This window comes from Haemorhous mexicanus, chromosome 1 (assembly GCF_027477595.1).
Source record: "Haemorhous mexicanus isolate bHaeMex1 chromosome 1, bHaeMex1.pri, whole genome shotgun sequence".
In the NCBI taxonomy this organism is placed as follows: domain Eukaryota; kingdom Metazoa; phylum Chordata; class Aves; order Passeriformes; family Fringillidae; genus Haemorhous; species Haemorhous mexicanus.
In genome coordinates, this window is record NC_082341.1 from 31,901,784 (window position 1) to 31,917,606 (window position 15,823).

Genomic DNA, 15,823 nt, shown 5'->3' on the forward strand with positions numbered 1-15,823 from the left:
AAGGCTGATAAAAATAGGATGAAACTTAGTGAGCCCCCCCTGAAGCTTGTATTAGATTTGTATTACAAGCCAAGAACATCTTCCTATCAGCTTTCACTAAAGCTGAAAGTCAGTGATTATTAATTTAGTAATTCATGAAAAATTCTATTTTGGCAAGTAAGAATGCAGTCTGAATGGGAAGTTATCAAAACTAATTGGGTCATGTAACACCAGACTGTTAGTCTGTGAGCCCCACTAACAAAGCTGAGCCACCTTGGGGAATGGCTGAGAACTTACTCTGTTTTAGAACTTTGAAACACATTGGATTTCATTAACCAAATAAATGCATTTCAAAGTGGAGAATAATGTAATGGAATCAGTTCCTCACTCTGATTCTTCATCTTTGGGTTTTGGCCATCTGTAGTCTGTCTACATAAGAACCACTAAACTGGGCCCCCTTTCGTGTCAGAGGAGAGAAAGAGGCTTTTATAGGCTTGAATTCAGCCACAGTGTTTTGAATAAGACAGGTCTTAAAAATTACATTTTTACCTCCACTGACTATAAAGTGAATTAAGGCAAGCAGCTCAAACCTAGGCAGCTGCACTGCAGACACCTAAATTTTGCCATGGGTTTTCATTCACATTTCTGTAAAACAGGAAAAAAATATAACTAAGCAATGGGAGAACATTTACATTATCTTCATCCAAAGGTAACAAAAATCTCAGGTAAATGTCTAACATGCATGCCCTACATATTCATTGTCTTGGATATCAGCTACATGCTTTAATTAAATAAACAGGGTTTCCTTTGGTTACATCACAAGAAAACTATAAATTGATTTAAAACTCTTTGTTAGGATCTCCAGTACAGACTCCACATCTGAAACCTTTGTCCTACCCAAGGTATAGAGAAAACAGCACCTGTAAGGTAAGGCATATACAAACAGACCATTTGTTGTTTAACCTGTTCTCTGGAGGCTGTATTGCTACGGATGAATACACAGCACTTAGTCTGAGGACACCTTTCAGCCACACTGTGTTTCCCAGTTAGTAGGCATAACAGAAGAGAGAGGAGCAGTAAAGGAATGGGGAGCAAAATCACATGTTTGCATTCTGCCAAGACTCTAGCATTCACAGAAGAACTCACTGGTATATTGAAGGTAGTGAAATAAATCATGTTCACCTAGTTTCAACAACACTGTGGTGAGACTGACGGACTAAAACTGCCAAATTCTTCCCTTTTTCTGCTTTAGAACTGTCACAGTTAATCTCTGGTCATGTAGCTAGCCAGGTGCTGCTTGCCAGCCCTGCTATCAAGATTATGAGCACCACAACCATAGTTTCATTAGGACACCAGCCATAAGTCCAGAGCCTCTGGCTTGGCCACAAAGATGGCAACAACTACCAAGGTCTGCTAAAATGCAAATGCCTTCTTCCCCAGAGGAAAACATGAGGGGCTTGTGGGGCATTAGCACTGACAGCACTGACTACCATATGGCTCTGTCTTCCTGCCATTTGCATATACCTCCCTTGCTTTCTGCTGCTGCACAAGTTCCCCTGCCAGAGGCATAAAACCAAAGTACCAAGCAGCAGAAAAATAAAAGCTGAGGTTGTCCCATACTCCCATAAAACCTTCCTGTCCACATCCCTCCACTGATACTGCCAAATCTCACCCCAAGCCTTCCCATGATTCACAGATGATTCAATTAGTTCTGAACAGATAGATCTTGTAATCAAAAGAGTGTCAGAAATGCAAAGCAGCAGGAAAGGGCACCACTACACCCAGCATTCCGCCAAGGCTTCCAGTGCCCATTACCTTCAACCTGTACAAAGTTTCACATACTGAGGAGAGGGCATGAACTTAGAACTTGACTACAACTGTTACTTTTCCTCCATCAGGGTAAGCTGGTGCCACTTGACTGAAATAGCTGACATGAAACCAACAGAAGAAAGGCTCTCTTCAAAGACACTATTTGGCATGCAAAGTGTCCTGGGTGCACGGGTAACAATCTGCTATTGACTATGGTTAACTCTTCTCCATTCTTCCTAAAAAATAACCCAGGATTAAGTGTAGCCTTGTATAAATGAAGCTGAATGGGTATTTTCAGATCCAGGACTTGGATGAGAAACAATCTCAGTGGAAGCAAAATCTCCTCTAGTCAGTGGCTACACAGTAAACATCCTTTCTCACAATCCTGGAACTACCTAAAGCATTTGATGCCATCTCAGAGGCACAGTTCCTTTTCCTGAGATAAAAAAACAAATGTCCTGGGCAATAATCTGAAATGGTCTGAGCTTTTTCTCCAGCAAGACCCTCAAAAAATAATGAGAGAAAACTGCAGCCTTATCAGAAATTATCACACAGCTCTTTTTCAGTGTCTACAAGTAATCTCTACATACAGCAGTTGGAAAACCAAGACTTATGTTCCAAGCTGTTACTTGGAAAGTCATTTGTATCACCTTTCCAGACATTGCATAGCATCATCTAGCAGTCATCCCTGGCTGGCTAGGAAACTTGTCTCTGGTAGATTATAATCTGTTTTTAGTAAATCATGCTTTGATCATCCATCAACTGACTATAGCATGCAGTGTATGTTCACAGGAAACTGCAATTACTGTAAAACACTGCCAGGCACCTTCTTGGAAAAGCAGGCTCTCACACGCATGCCACATTTTGCTACCAAAAGAAACCAACCTGGTGTACACAGTTCTTTCCTCAGGAGGAATGCACAGCAAAGCACACCATGGACCTGAGTCAATTTATGCAGCACAGTGCCAGAATGTGCCCTAAAAGAATCCCACATAAGTGGGGGAAATGTATGCTTATGTACACTCATGCTCAGCTGAAGGACTGCAAGTGATGACAAATTGAAATTATTTTTGAAATTGATTTCAACACTTGATTATGCTCACAGTTAAAACTTTGCTTTAAAAAGATATTTATAAAAGGCATTTTAGTCATCTAATTAAAATGTGATTCAGAACTCATGAGCCTAAGAAACCAGCTCTATGTCCAAAGGGAAAGACATGTATACTAGCACATGGCTCAGGGTACCCAAATAGTTGTAGAATCAGACAGAATAAATTTCTATCTTTGCCTTCATTAGTTTAAGAAAACCTAAAGCCATGTTCCAGTTCAGGTTGGTCACCTTAACATAATTAATTTTGATACAGCAAGGAAGTTGGAGCAGAGCAAAGCCATTGTGGACGTAGTGAGAATCACACTACTGCCACATGCAATCAGCAACACAACTGGAACTTCAGCCCACACTTCTTCTCCTTTGCTGGATTGGGATATGCTTAAGAATGTACTTATGCCCTGCTCAATGGGGCCTGAAGAAACAGATTTCAGCTGTTAACAATGCTTTTGTCTCTGGCACACATCCATGCAAGGGACTCCAGCTTCCCCAACTTCCTGAGCATTGCTAGTTTCCTGGAAAATCTGGAAGCATCACAACATTCTTCCCCATTTCTCTGCCAACCTGTGCTGCAGGGCAAAGGGTTCAAGTGGTTTCATTCACTTTTATTGGAGTTTCTCTTTTATTTCTGAAAAAGTGTAAAGAAATATTTAGGAATTCTAGTTAACAACTTTTCATTTCTTGTCTACTGTCCCATGGCAAAACTTAGCATTGCAAAAATTTGCCTCACATTCACACTGACTTCAGTGGCTATTTCTTCAGTCATTAAATTCATTTTGGGTTCTTCTTAATAGCTGTTTTCCAGCATATCCAGTGGAGTATGACTTTGGGGCAGCTCTAGGGGCTGATCTTCAGAATGCGATGCTGCCCACATAGCAGTGCAACACTGGCTTGTGCTGGTGTAGCCAGGGGGCCAGGAGGTGATCAAAAGCCACTGAGATTTCCACACTGCTGGCAGTGGCTGTGTCCCCTTATCTCCCACCTTCATCCTTCTCCTGTTTTATGCCAGCATAAGGCTCAGGAGAAGAAACAACTGACTAAACAGAATTGTCTCAGGAGGAGAGCAGCCTTCAAGGTCAGCACAGGTAGACAACTTGTTTTTTCTCTGATTCAACAACACAACTGTTTCAGTTTCACATCTCACTTGCAAAATCAGGAGCAGAACAACTTGAGGCTGCCTCAGCTTTCTGAATGCTTGAGCATGTGTTCTCCCTCTGCTCCCAGGTGGCTTAAAAGCACAATCACTGTCTTTTGTTGACGATGTTTTGCTTTCTGAAAGATTGAATTCTACATCCTGGCTTTCAAAAACCCAGTTCACAGTTTTCTGTCTTTGCCTGTTCTAGTGCATATAGAGGCAGTAGCAAAATGCCAGCTGGGAGTCAGTGTAGTGTGACTGCTGCAGATTTGACACTCAGCCATGCAGAAGGCTTTGGTCCATACGGGAAATAGTTTTCTAACTCCTCCACATACACTTTTCTGTTGAAAATTCTTTGCAGTTTTTTTCCCCTCACCTGAAGCTTTACAAATGAATCACCAACACAAATCAGACTCTCCTTATGAGTCTTTTCAACAGCCCAGCTAGAAACCATTTCATATTCAAAAGAAGATGGGGGCAGAAGAGTTAAAACCTAAACCTCCATTGATAGGCTTTTAGAAAAGCATGTCATGCTACAATGTCACCTTACCCTTGCTCTTGAGGCTGACACTTCTGAGAAAAATGTGTAAAAAAATGAACACAATGATAATGCACAGATATATTCACACTATGTATGCACCCTAAGGGTGTGCTAAATTTTACTTACACTTACTTCCTTTTCTTTTTTTGTATGCCCCTCAAACTCCCTACGCTTAAAGTCTGCACCACATCTTAGGACAAACTGTGACCTTGGTGTAGTTTGGAAGCTCCCACTGTTACCTGCTGGGCAAGAAAGAGCCAGAACAACTGTTCATTACTGTCAGATATTAGTACTGTTCATTACTGTCAGATTACAGTACAGAAAAAAAAACAGGGACCAAGAAGTGCCCACCAAATGCTGCTTTGAGCAATGAGGCATAAGGTGTTTCCACCACCTTGGGCTGGTCAAGATAGTGAAATCTGACCACATCATGAATTGTGAATCTTGGAAGTATATGGTCCACCACAACTCCCAGCAGTTTCAGAAAATGGGAAAGTTACCCTAAGCAGAGAACTGACATTTCAAAAGATCCCATGAGACACTGTTTTGTAAATTTGGGGTTCAGTATGGAATTATTTCATTTTGACTACACAACCTGATTATCAAGCAGATATGTTACATAAAATGATATAATAATGCTGCCACTGTTCCTTGTATCCTTTAATAAAATCCAAAACAATGAGTGCTTTCTAATATTGTGAAGCAGGTTATTTGATACTACTGAAAAATCTATAAACCAAGCACAGTCGGGTATTTCTTTTCAACCTGCTAAAGTTCTATCAAAATTCAAAGGCTCCTGTGAAAATTTTGTATTTGAAGAAAGGATGCTCTGCTGCAAGGGAAATATCTCCTTCCTTAGTCAAACAGTGAAACTACACAGAGTAGCAGAAGTGCTTAGAGTCTCTGCTAGCTACAAATATTTTTTGTGTATATACAGGTCTTATTCCAGTACAAATCCATAACTTGATGGTCTTGGCTTCAGTCCCTTCACTTTCAACCTTAGTCTTTCCCACACTCTCCTTTCTCAAAGATTCCAGGAAACCCAAAGGAGATTTAAACAAGAAAAATAAACTCCTATTAGTTTTTGAGAAACACAGCTACTTTCTCAAAAAAATCCCAAAATGAAAAGCAGGCTCAATAATCAGATTCTGATTTTATTTAGACAACTTGTTACATTCTGCAAGTCCTGAGTATTCTGCTCCAAGTTACCTCCTTCACAGGAGAGAGGAGCAGTAGCAGAATTTAAGCATGGTTCAAAAATGACCAGTACTAGATGGAGGAGAAGCTGGACCACTGGGTTCAAAAGGCAACATAGCAGACAATACAATTAGCAGTTGTTGTGAATGATAATTCCATTGTTAAATACCTTCCACAGCCACCTGGACAGAGGAATGGGATGCACCCTCAGTAAACACACAAGTCAAATCAATCGAGCCAGCATGTGAAAGGCCACAGCTTTCCTCTGTGTGCTAGTGAAGCCATTGTGCCCAGTTTTACATCTTCCAGATGAGAAGTGAGATACAAAAAATGGTGTGAGCTCAGCAGAGGGTTACAAAGATGAGTGGGGCTGGAGCCCCTGCCAGCTAAGTGAGGCTGTGAGAACTGAGCTGGGAAGAGAGGTGGCTTCATGGTGAACCTCACAGCAACCTAACAGGGCCTTTGGAGGACTACAGCAGAGATGGGTCCTTCTAGAGGCGTACAGTAAAGGGATGACAGGCAACAGACACAAGCTCAGCAAGGGAATTTCTGCTTGGTTGGATGGATGGAAAACAATTCCAGTGTGGACACAGTTAAGCAATGAAAAAAAATCTAGTTTCTATAGAGATACTCAAGTTTAACTAAAGGCTCTGAGCAACTTGTGACTTTGAATCCAACCACATTCGGAGCAGGGGCTAGGACCAGAAATCCTTTTCAACCTAATTTTATTTGTGATTCTGTGGCTTTCTTAGCCTGCAAAATAAAATTAATTTCTACTTTTGAATGCTTTATATGAACTTGTAAAGAAAAGAAAGTTAATGCCTTAAAATGCAACCTTTTAATTAATACACTCAGGTAAAATGAAATTATTTATGATTTAATGTAGAAGTACTACACAAGACTTTAATCATGCAAATGACAACTACTGCTTCCCTTCTCTACAGGTTCATAAGCTGCACTCATCAACATAATAGCAGATCAACTTCTCCTAGTGCTCTAAGCAGCGTGACTAACATCTGGCATGTAGTTTGTCTCATGGTTACTGGCATTCTCTTCTATCTGTTTAGATCTTGACTTCTTTTGTTAGGGACATTCACATAAACAGGATGTTTCTCTCTCTGCCTGTGCTGATATCATATTGATGGGAGTTCTCCTGCAATAGCCATTTTTGGCAAGGTAGCATTAAAGGCTGTGATTACCAGCAAACAAAATCAAACCTGCATTCAAAACGATGAAATAAAATGGAATCTTGTCCAGATCCTGTTAGAAAAACTGCTCTCTGTCTCCACTTTATCTGATAGCAGCAAATGTAATTTGCACAGCTGTTCTTCAGGGACTTACACAAAGGCTTCAGGCTCTGGGAAGACCTAACCTTTGTTGATTCTATCTCATTTTTATAAGGTCATAAATCAAGGGAAGAGAAAGAGAAAATATATTTGGGCTTTTGAATGCAAAATGAATAGAAAAAAAAAAAAGCTGTAATTTAAAGCAAAGTCCTCCCCCCTCCCCTTTTTCTTCCCAAGTACAAGCTCCCTGCTGTACAAATCAAAAGTATACACCGAGACAGTGCCTAAATCTTTTATGAAATGGGCCCTTCACTTGCACTTCAATGGAGCTTGCTGTGCATTAAAATTTCTTTTAATCGCAGAAGGAAATTATTCTGCAACTAGGGCACAGTGCTTCCTGCTGCACCTGGCATTTGGGCTGGATATGGTTTGGATGAACTATAAAAGGGAAAAATAATTGATTTTGGTGCCTTTTTGCTGTCTTGTCATGGACCACTAGACCTGAGGGTCACTACAGCCCTGTAAGGTTAGAAAACATGTTGGTTTTGAGACCCATAATGTTCCTATACATAATCCCTACCTGCCCACACTATGCTGCCTCACCTGCAATGTCCCCCATCCTGCAGCAGACGTGTGGTGGCATGGGGATAGTTAAGCAATCCAAACCTCAAGCCAAGGCGGGAGGTGAGCCAGCAAGGGTGGCCAAGATCAACATCTCTGGGTTGCCCAGGGACACAGCTGCATGCCAGTATTCTCCCACTGGCAGCATATGAAATTCCCCATGGGAAGGTATGCTTTTCTCAGATCAATGCCTCCTGGTGGTCCCTTAGCTATCCTATGTACTCATCTCATGGATTAAGGACACACAGGGCTTTTGACATGGGATGGGCATGCACCAATGTGCCCATCTGTGGAGAATTGGATTCTCTGATGCCAGGCATATTCTTTTCTTACTCAGCTCTCTTGCTTCTCTTCAGTCACTTTGTTGTCTGCACAAAAGTTCCTCCCACTAATCACAAGGGGATATATGAATCCTACCTGGTTTTCCCCAAATCCTCCCTATTGCACAATATCCTCTATAGCCTGGGAGGCATCTCTGCAGTTCCTTCACTCTTGTGAAGGCATCTGAGGGTTGAAACCATTTCTTCATTCTTCAGTTTTTGACATTCATAGTGCTCAGGAAAGACTGATTCAGATCAATGCAGCCTACAAGGATGCGCACTCACAGATGTATTAGCACCAGCCTTCAAATAAACCCCCTCAAGCCCCAAAACAACAAAAAAAGGGATCTTCAAAGGATGACACAAGGTCCCATGCTTGCTGCAAAAAATAGTAACAGAAAAATCTGCCCAAACAAGATTCAAGGAAGACACTGAAGTAGACTCAGATTAATTCCCTAGGAAGAACAGATTCCTTCAATATGGAAGAGATTTTTTTTTCTAAATGATGGGTATGTTCAATCATACAAAACTGCACTATCATCATCCAAATACTTGTTTTTATCTCTGTACAGGCAAGTCTGACTCTGTTCAGTCACATCCTGCTTTACTATACACTTAGTGTGGAATCCTTCCCTACATGTTTTTGAGCTACCCATGTTACCTCTAATGCACCCTTCCTTGTATTGTTTAGGTATAAACTTCACTTATAGACCAATGAGTAGAGCAGGCAAAAGCCCTAATTTCCTTGTACTTTAACCACGGAGTATGTTTTAATGTCTGTTGTAGTTGTATTTTTACCTGGCATCAGATATGAGATACAACTTGTGCTTAGAATAATTTTTCATCATTGAAGATGCCAGGGAGTTTATTAAAACTGAAAAGGCAATACCTTGTATTCTTTTATGTATGCTGCTTTGGCCAGTTCCTTTTGTCTGAACCAGAAATAGTTGAATCTAAACAGCTTTTTAAAGACAAATTTAAGGAAAATATGCACTAGAAGTTGGGGGTGGTGAAGTTTTTTGTTGTTGGGTTTGTTTTTTTTGAGACCTTGATGCTCACTATAATAAAAACATGTCCAACATAATGTTGCAGTATGCCCACATTTCCTCCTGGGCTGTTTTTGTACATTCTGCATCATATTTTATTTCAGCCTGTTTCCCTGTGTTCACAAGCAACTGGTAGCTTGTATCCACGCTGAATTTTTTGTGAAGATTTGTACTGAAGCACTGAGTTAGGATCAAGGTTCATTCACACTTCTGAGGCGTCACTGATAATTTTAGGAGAAATTTGCAATGTGAGAAAAGATGTTTTATCTTTTTTTCTCAGCCCATGTTTATTTGGAATACTAGAATAAGACATGAGAAAAGCTTTGAGAAATGACTCTGATCATCTTGAATTGCAATTTGATACTGTCTACCTACCTTGTTCCAAGCCACTGGATTCTCTGAGAATTAACAACAAATATCTGCCACCTAAGGCTAGGATGCTACATGCCATAGCTGCTCCCTGTAGTCATCCCTCTATTCTCATCTTCTAATGGTAATTAACCCCAAACTCTGACTGCACAGCTGAATAATGACCACCATACATACAGGAAGATAGATGGGTAAGCCCCCAATATGTCTTTTGATTTCCATATCTACCAGAGTAAGGACTCACTATCTGGAATGGCCCTTCCTATAGTCTTGTTCAGAGAAGCATCTTTAATTCTGTTCCAGCTTCAAAAGACAGCAAAAAGAGATCTTTTCATCCAGTGACTAGCAGACAGCCATTACCTAGAATTTTTTTTTTAAGAGTAGTTTATCAATTCTGCACCAATACCACTGTCTCTTTAACACTAGCAGACTTCAGTTTGCACAGTGAGCTATTTTTTTTTTCAGAAACCATATTCCATTGTCTCTGCAATCATCATCTATTTTCATTTTCACACAATTGCTGCTTTATTAAGCAAAGTATTTAGAAAGTTCCTCCCAAAACCTTTACACTGAGTGCTTTTCAAGAATTAAATGGTAACAGAACATTTTCTCTCCCATCACTAGAATGTTAATTAGCTGGCAGTTTTTCTCTTTTATTTTTTTTATCAATCTTCTCTCCTCGAGTCTGTATGTGTTAGTTAAGACACCATACTGATGTGGGAGGCAGAAGAACCAGAATAGAATAAATATGAAACCAGTACATTGCCTGTCCTAGTGAAGGGACACACGAGAAAATGTTATGGTGGGAAAGTCTTGTGAAAGAGGAAGCCAAGAAAAGAAAGACAATTTTTATAGTTTACTTTGGACTTTCTTACAAATATCTGCTCCTGTGTTTATACTCTGCAGACCCAACTACATAATTTCACACAGCACAGCATCACATTAGAAGGCAACAACAGCAGAATGAAGCCAATACTGATGCTGTGTCAAGTCAACCATGGGAAAAGGTTCACATTCAAAATTATTGCTTCATTACCCATAGGCAACTGAATACTGCAGCACTGGCATTCACAGACTTATGCTGTGATGTTCTGATTGGTTGCTCAGCTTTAATTACAAGCAGAAGTGGCAGGAACATGCATGAAAATGAAGTCTTTGTTGCAGAGGCGCTTGGAGGGCCAGTGTTCCAGCAGCAATCACCACCAGAAAGATCCCAGCTTTCCAAAGACACTGAAGCCAAGAAGCCAGTAGGATACCTGGCAGTGAGAAAATGGGCACAGAGAAACACTGGCTTCTCCTCACACAACTCATTCCTAGTGAATAGCCAAGAATCATTATGGGAGGAAGGTGTTGGGGTGTTGGAGAGAGAGATGAGGTATCTCAAACCTGAAGCTCCAGGGCCAAACCACTACCTTGGTGTCACCACTGGGTACGTGCTGCCAGGTACTGGCTTGCACAGCAGCCTCCTCACTTTGCATGCATGGCTTTTACCATCTCTCTCTTCAGATTAAAGAGCCACCATGGCACTTGGTGTTTTCTACAGCTTTTGACAAACTGAATGCTGGCAAAACTGAGCACAAGTCCTCTCAAAAAGTAGATTTTACCCAGTATGAAAATTTTCTGGCCACCTCTGTGGCATCCTGCAGACTTTGCTGGAGGGATAGGGAGATCCACAGCATCACAGCTTGTCACAGCAGTGTGAGTTCAGGTAATGCCTAAAGGAATTCTGTGAAGAGTATAATCAGTGAATATATTTTGTAGAGGTACACTGCAATTGTATGTGTATTTGTATGCAATTCTATGTGCAATTGTAGGTGTATTATGTGCAAATGTATGTGCACCACACACAGTAAACCATGTGATGGGATTTCTTGGACAGATACATAAAAACCAGCTCCTTCCACCTCATGGTGAAGGTTTTAGATAAAAATCCTGTCTCACCTCAGGCATGTGACTTACTGTCAATCTTGAGGAGGGATTGTTATCCCCAGTGCTGTGTTTCTAAAACAATTTTTTCAAGAATACATAGACATCACACTGCCAAGGCCCACAGTTCATACAATCACAGAACCACTGAGGCTGGAAGGGGTCTTGGGAGCCACCCAAGCAGCCTCCTCTAAGGTTACTTATTGCCTCTTCAAGTTATATAGTTTTCAGTTTGTCTTTTCTCTTAATTACTTAAAAAGACTTTCATTCTAGGCAAGAGGAAATACTTTTTTTCCCCCCTGATTTGTTGAGATGGTTTCAATAGATCTGACAAGTGTCAACCAGTCAGGAGGAAATTCCAGCAGCAGTTACATAAATCCCTGAAAACGGGCATGTTTAGAGAGGGAATTCTGATGCTGAGCCATGGCTGTGTCAGTACAGGTATTGGGAGACTTAAAAGAGACAGCACTTCATTAGTAACCCTCATCTGAATGACCCCAGGTCAGTTCTAGTTGGATGAGGTGTACATTTAAATATCTTCACTTCAAAGAAAAGGGAGAAATTATTACACCTACATCCTCCACTTTAATTTCTAAATCAATTGATCCATTGGGGTCATCTCTAGTCAAAATGCTACTTCCAAAAAAGTTTGCACTAGATATATCATGGCAGGCACAGCAATCCCTTCCTCCTGTTGTGCAGTAGCAGATCATTCAAGACAGGAGCCTGGGCTGTGCTGAAGGCAGATAAAATTACAGTCAGTTCCCAAAATAAATGCCAAGAGCAGGCTCCTCTTCTCTCCACATCATGGGAACCAATATACAATTGTTACACTTGTTAGACAGGTCTTTTCCCACCTTCCCAGACCCACGAAGGAGACCTTCAGAACCTTTCTTAGTCCTGTCCACACATCTCCTGGTCCCCCAAACAAGCTGCATTTATCTCAAGAATTTAGCCCTTGGGAGCATCTGCAACATGGTGTCATTAATTTACATAGAAGTATGGGACAAAATCGGTGTATGATTGCTTCTTTTCTTCCAGACACACATGCTGAGGAGAAACTCAGCTCCACATGAGTAAGCAGATTCTACACCATCAGCATATGAGCACAGAGCTGTTGCAATAGAGATTCCCACCTTCAGCAGATGGCAGAAAAGCCCCATGGACTGACCCACAATGGCAATAAACAGAGAAGCTCTGATCCTTCATAGCTCACAGCTATGCACTGTCCTCAGACCCCACAAGACCATCCCCTCTGCCCACCAGAGCACTGGAGCAGGGCTCCAGCCGTGCATGCCATACAGTCTGCAGCCTTTCCCTGGGAAATGGGCACACTAAGGCCTCCAGAGGGGTTTGGCAGCACCCAGAGGCTCAGCAGTGCTGAGCACCTGCAGGGTGAAGCACCATGGGGGTGGTTGAAACCTGGACCTTCCACTGTGGTCTCCTGAGTTAGAATACCATGCTCATAGTCATCCAGATGGCAAAAAAAAAGATGTATGGATATGGTTGGCCCAAGAGCAGAACTTGTGAGGGATGTTTCTTCTTTGCATGACCCCTAAGCCTTTCTCTAGCACCACTCGGTCTGAGGACAGAGCTGAAGCACATTCTGGGCTCCTGGTTTCAAGGACACAGACCCTTCAGATGATACAAACTCGACTTCAACAGCAGTTTGTTGCCAGGGGAACTGCCTATTTCCAAATGTGTTGCAAAAAAAGGTCTCTCCTCTTTTTTAGTGCATTTAGTGAGTGTCAATCCTGAGGCTAGCAGTCCCCAGGCTCCCTCTCCCAGCTCTCTCCAAAGTGCCAGTAACGAAGCAATCAGGACAGTTCAGCAATCAGTGCCTTGATATAATCCTTCCTCTTTGTCAGTCAGTAGGAAATAAATTACACACTGGAGCCTGTTAGAAAGATACCACTGAGGCACAAATAACATTCCTAAAAAGGGATGTGAAAGACAAAGACTAATCAAGAATTCTGCAGCTGTTGGAGGAAGGTATTTTCTATGGGGAAGAAAATATCTCATTTTCTTGAGCATTTCCCATGTGATTTTACCTTCATGCAAATTGTAAGCATAGAGACTGGAGCCCAAGAGATCTCTAGAGGTTCTGTGAATTTTCAACATCATTAAGCCTAAGATTAAATGAAATTGGAAGGAAAATAAAAGTTTTCTGATGTCCAAAAAATCTATTCTTACCTAACAGTTACATGAGGTGAAGGAGAGGTATAAGTGGCAAGGAGAAAGGCCATGAAAATTTCATCTTTTGATGCAATCTAAATGGCAAATCTGCAATGAAAATCAAAAGACTGAAACAGCAGTCACAGGTATAGCTTAGAAAAGGATTCTTATGCTCCAAATATTTTTGTAAGTACTTGGCTGAAGAATGAACACATTGCAATACTACTTTTAACTTTACCACCTCTTAGGAGAAGATGATGCCCCAGCTGTTGCTGGACCTAACCACTCAGTGTCTAGATCAGTGTTTGAGAAAATATAGATTTTTTTTTTTTTTTTTTTTTTGTGATGTTTGAGGACAAACTTTACCAATTTCTTTCTTTAGAGATACCTATTTGACATGTGCATACTCTCATATTAATTCTGGTTTGGTAGTTTAAGAAATCTATCAACAAACTGCTCTGTTCAAAGCAAGTTGCCTATTGCTGAGCATTTCAGTTATATGCATTGATTTCAAAAAAGTAATACATGTATTTTTACTCCAATGTTTAGCTGTTTAACTCTGCAATTTATCTCATCACTCCTCTAAAAAAGCAGATGAGACTGACAGCTCATTTTTTTCATGTTCTTAATGATGATAGAATTAGAATTCATCACCTTGAGAAGACACAGGGATATTCAAGCTGTGGGAACTGTATGTTTAAGGTTATAATTTTCCTTTGAAGAACCATGTCCAAAGACTTCAAAAAGAATTTTCCTCTGCACTAAGGAACGGATGAAGGAAGACTGGGAAAAAAAATAGCTGTAACCTTGCAAGATATATTGGTTGATCTCACAGTATAAAGAACACCTTGGAAGCTGTACCTGAATTTATTTTAGTGTTTACCAGAGCCAAACTCTGTTGCAATCAAAGATTTAGTAACTGCATTTGCAAATGACTGCTGAGTCTTGCAATACAAACAATATTTCTTCATCATATTTTTGTTGTCATACCTTTTTTTATGCCGTGTCTTAAAGGAAAACCAATTGAGATAATATAAATGTAGTTGATAAATCTTTATGCTCCCTGGGGCCTCTGCTCTTATTCCCATCACAGGACTAATGCACAAGCAGTACAGACCAAAACAAGTCTCTAATTAGCTGAGCTAATTAGTTCAAACATAGGAGCCAAACCTTATTCACTATTGTAGGAGAGAAAACAAGGTAGTTTCAGTTCCTACTCTTGGTTTCCCCAGTTAAAACTGAACTCTTCTTCAGGTATTTACACACCTGAGAGCCTGCCAACATTCACATGCCCTGGAAAAGTTACCACAATCAAGGAACCAGGTGTTTCCATGGGTATGAAAGAGTCAGCAAATATCCAAAGGGATGCGCTCCTTCTCAACTAAAGCACATACCCTTCTTCTCTGTAGCTCACCTATTCATTGTTTTAATTCATTTGGAAGTAGAAAACATAATTCTGATGCTATTTTTGTCCAAAAAAACACTTTATTTTTTGACTACATCTGAGGAAATTGGAATTTCTTAAAAGTTGAAATTTGTAAGGCTAGCTTTCATTTATTACTTAGTTAAAAAAAAAAAAAAGGCACAGAGCATCTGGACACTTTCAGAGTTGTCTTGTCTCCAGTAATGTCTGTGTGATACAAACTTCTTTATACCAGCCCTTCCCCATGACAGTGTTCACCTTCCAGTGGAATACAGCAGGACAGACTCTTGAGCAAAGCTCAGTCACCTAAACACACATCAAAGGGACTGCCAGGGAGGGCAAAACATTGGAGGATAATTCATCAGTGAATGAAAATTAGGATCTGCTTGCCCAGAACAAATACGGAGGCAGCCTGGATGAAGAGGTAGGACCCATTGCAATTTGTTTGTTTGTTTGTTTTAATGCATGACTATGATACAGAGGTGATGGATTTCACGTCCAACAAAGACCACAAAAAAGGTGAAGGGTCTAGAGTGCAGATCTCATGAGGAACAACTGATGGAGCTGGGATTGTTTAGCTTGGAGCAAAGATGACTCAGGGAGGCTCTCTACCCTAAAGGAGGTTGTGCTAGGGTGGGGGTTGGACTCTTCTCCCAGGCAACAAGTAACAGGACAAGAGGAAATCACCTCAAGTTTTCAAACCACAGGAGGTTTATATTCAATACCAGGAAAACCTTTCATGGAAGTAGTTGTCAAGCATTGGAACAGCCTGCCCAGGGGAAGAGCAGGAGCCCCCACTCCCTGGAGGTATTTAAGAGATGTGTAGATGTGGCACTTAGTGACATGGGTTAGTGGTGGACACGGCTGTGTTGAGTTAATGGTTGGAGC

General features: G+C 40.9%; 1 protein-coding gene across 4 annotated transcripts in view; it reads right to left on the reverse strand.

Moving 5' to 3' along the window:
- The window catches only part of RAPGEF5 (Rap guanine nucleotide exchange factor 5), a 230,533-nt gene that overhangs the window by 162,693 nt on the left and 52,017 nt on the right, over nt 1–15,823 (reverse strand). The window lies entirely within an intron of this gene.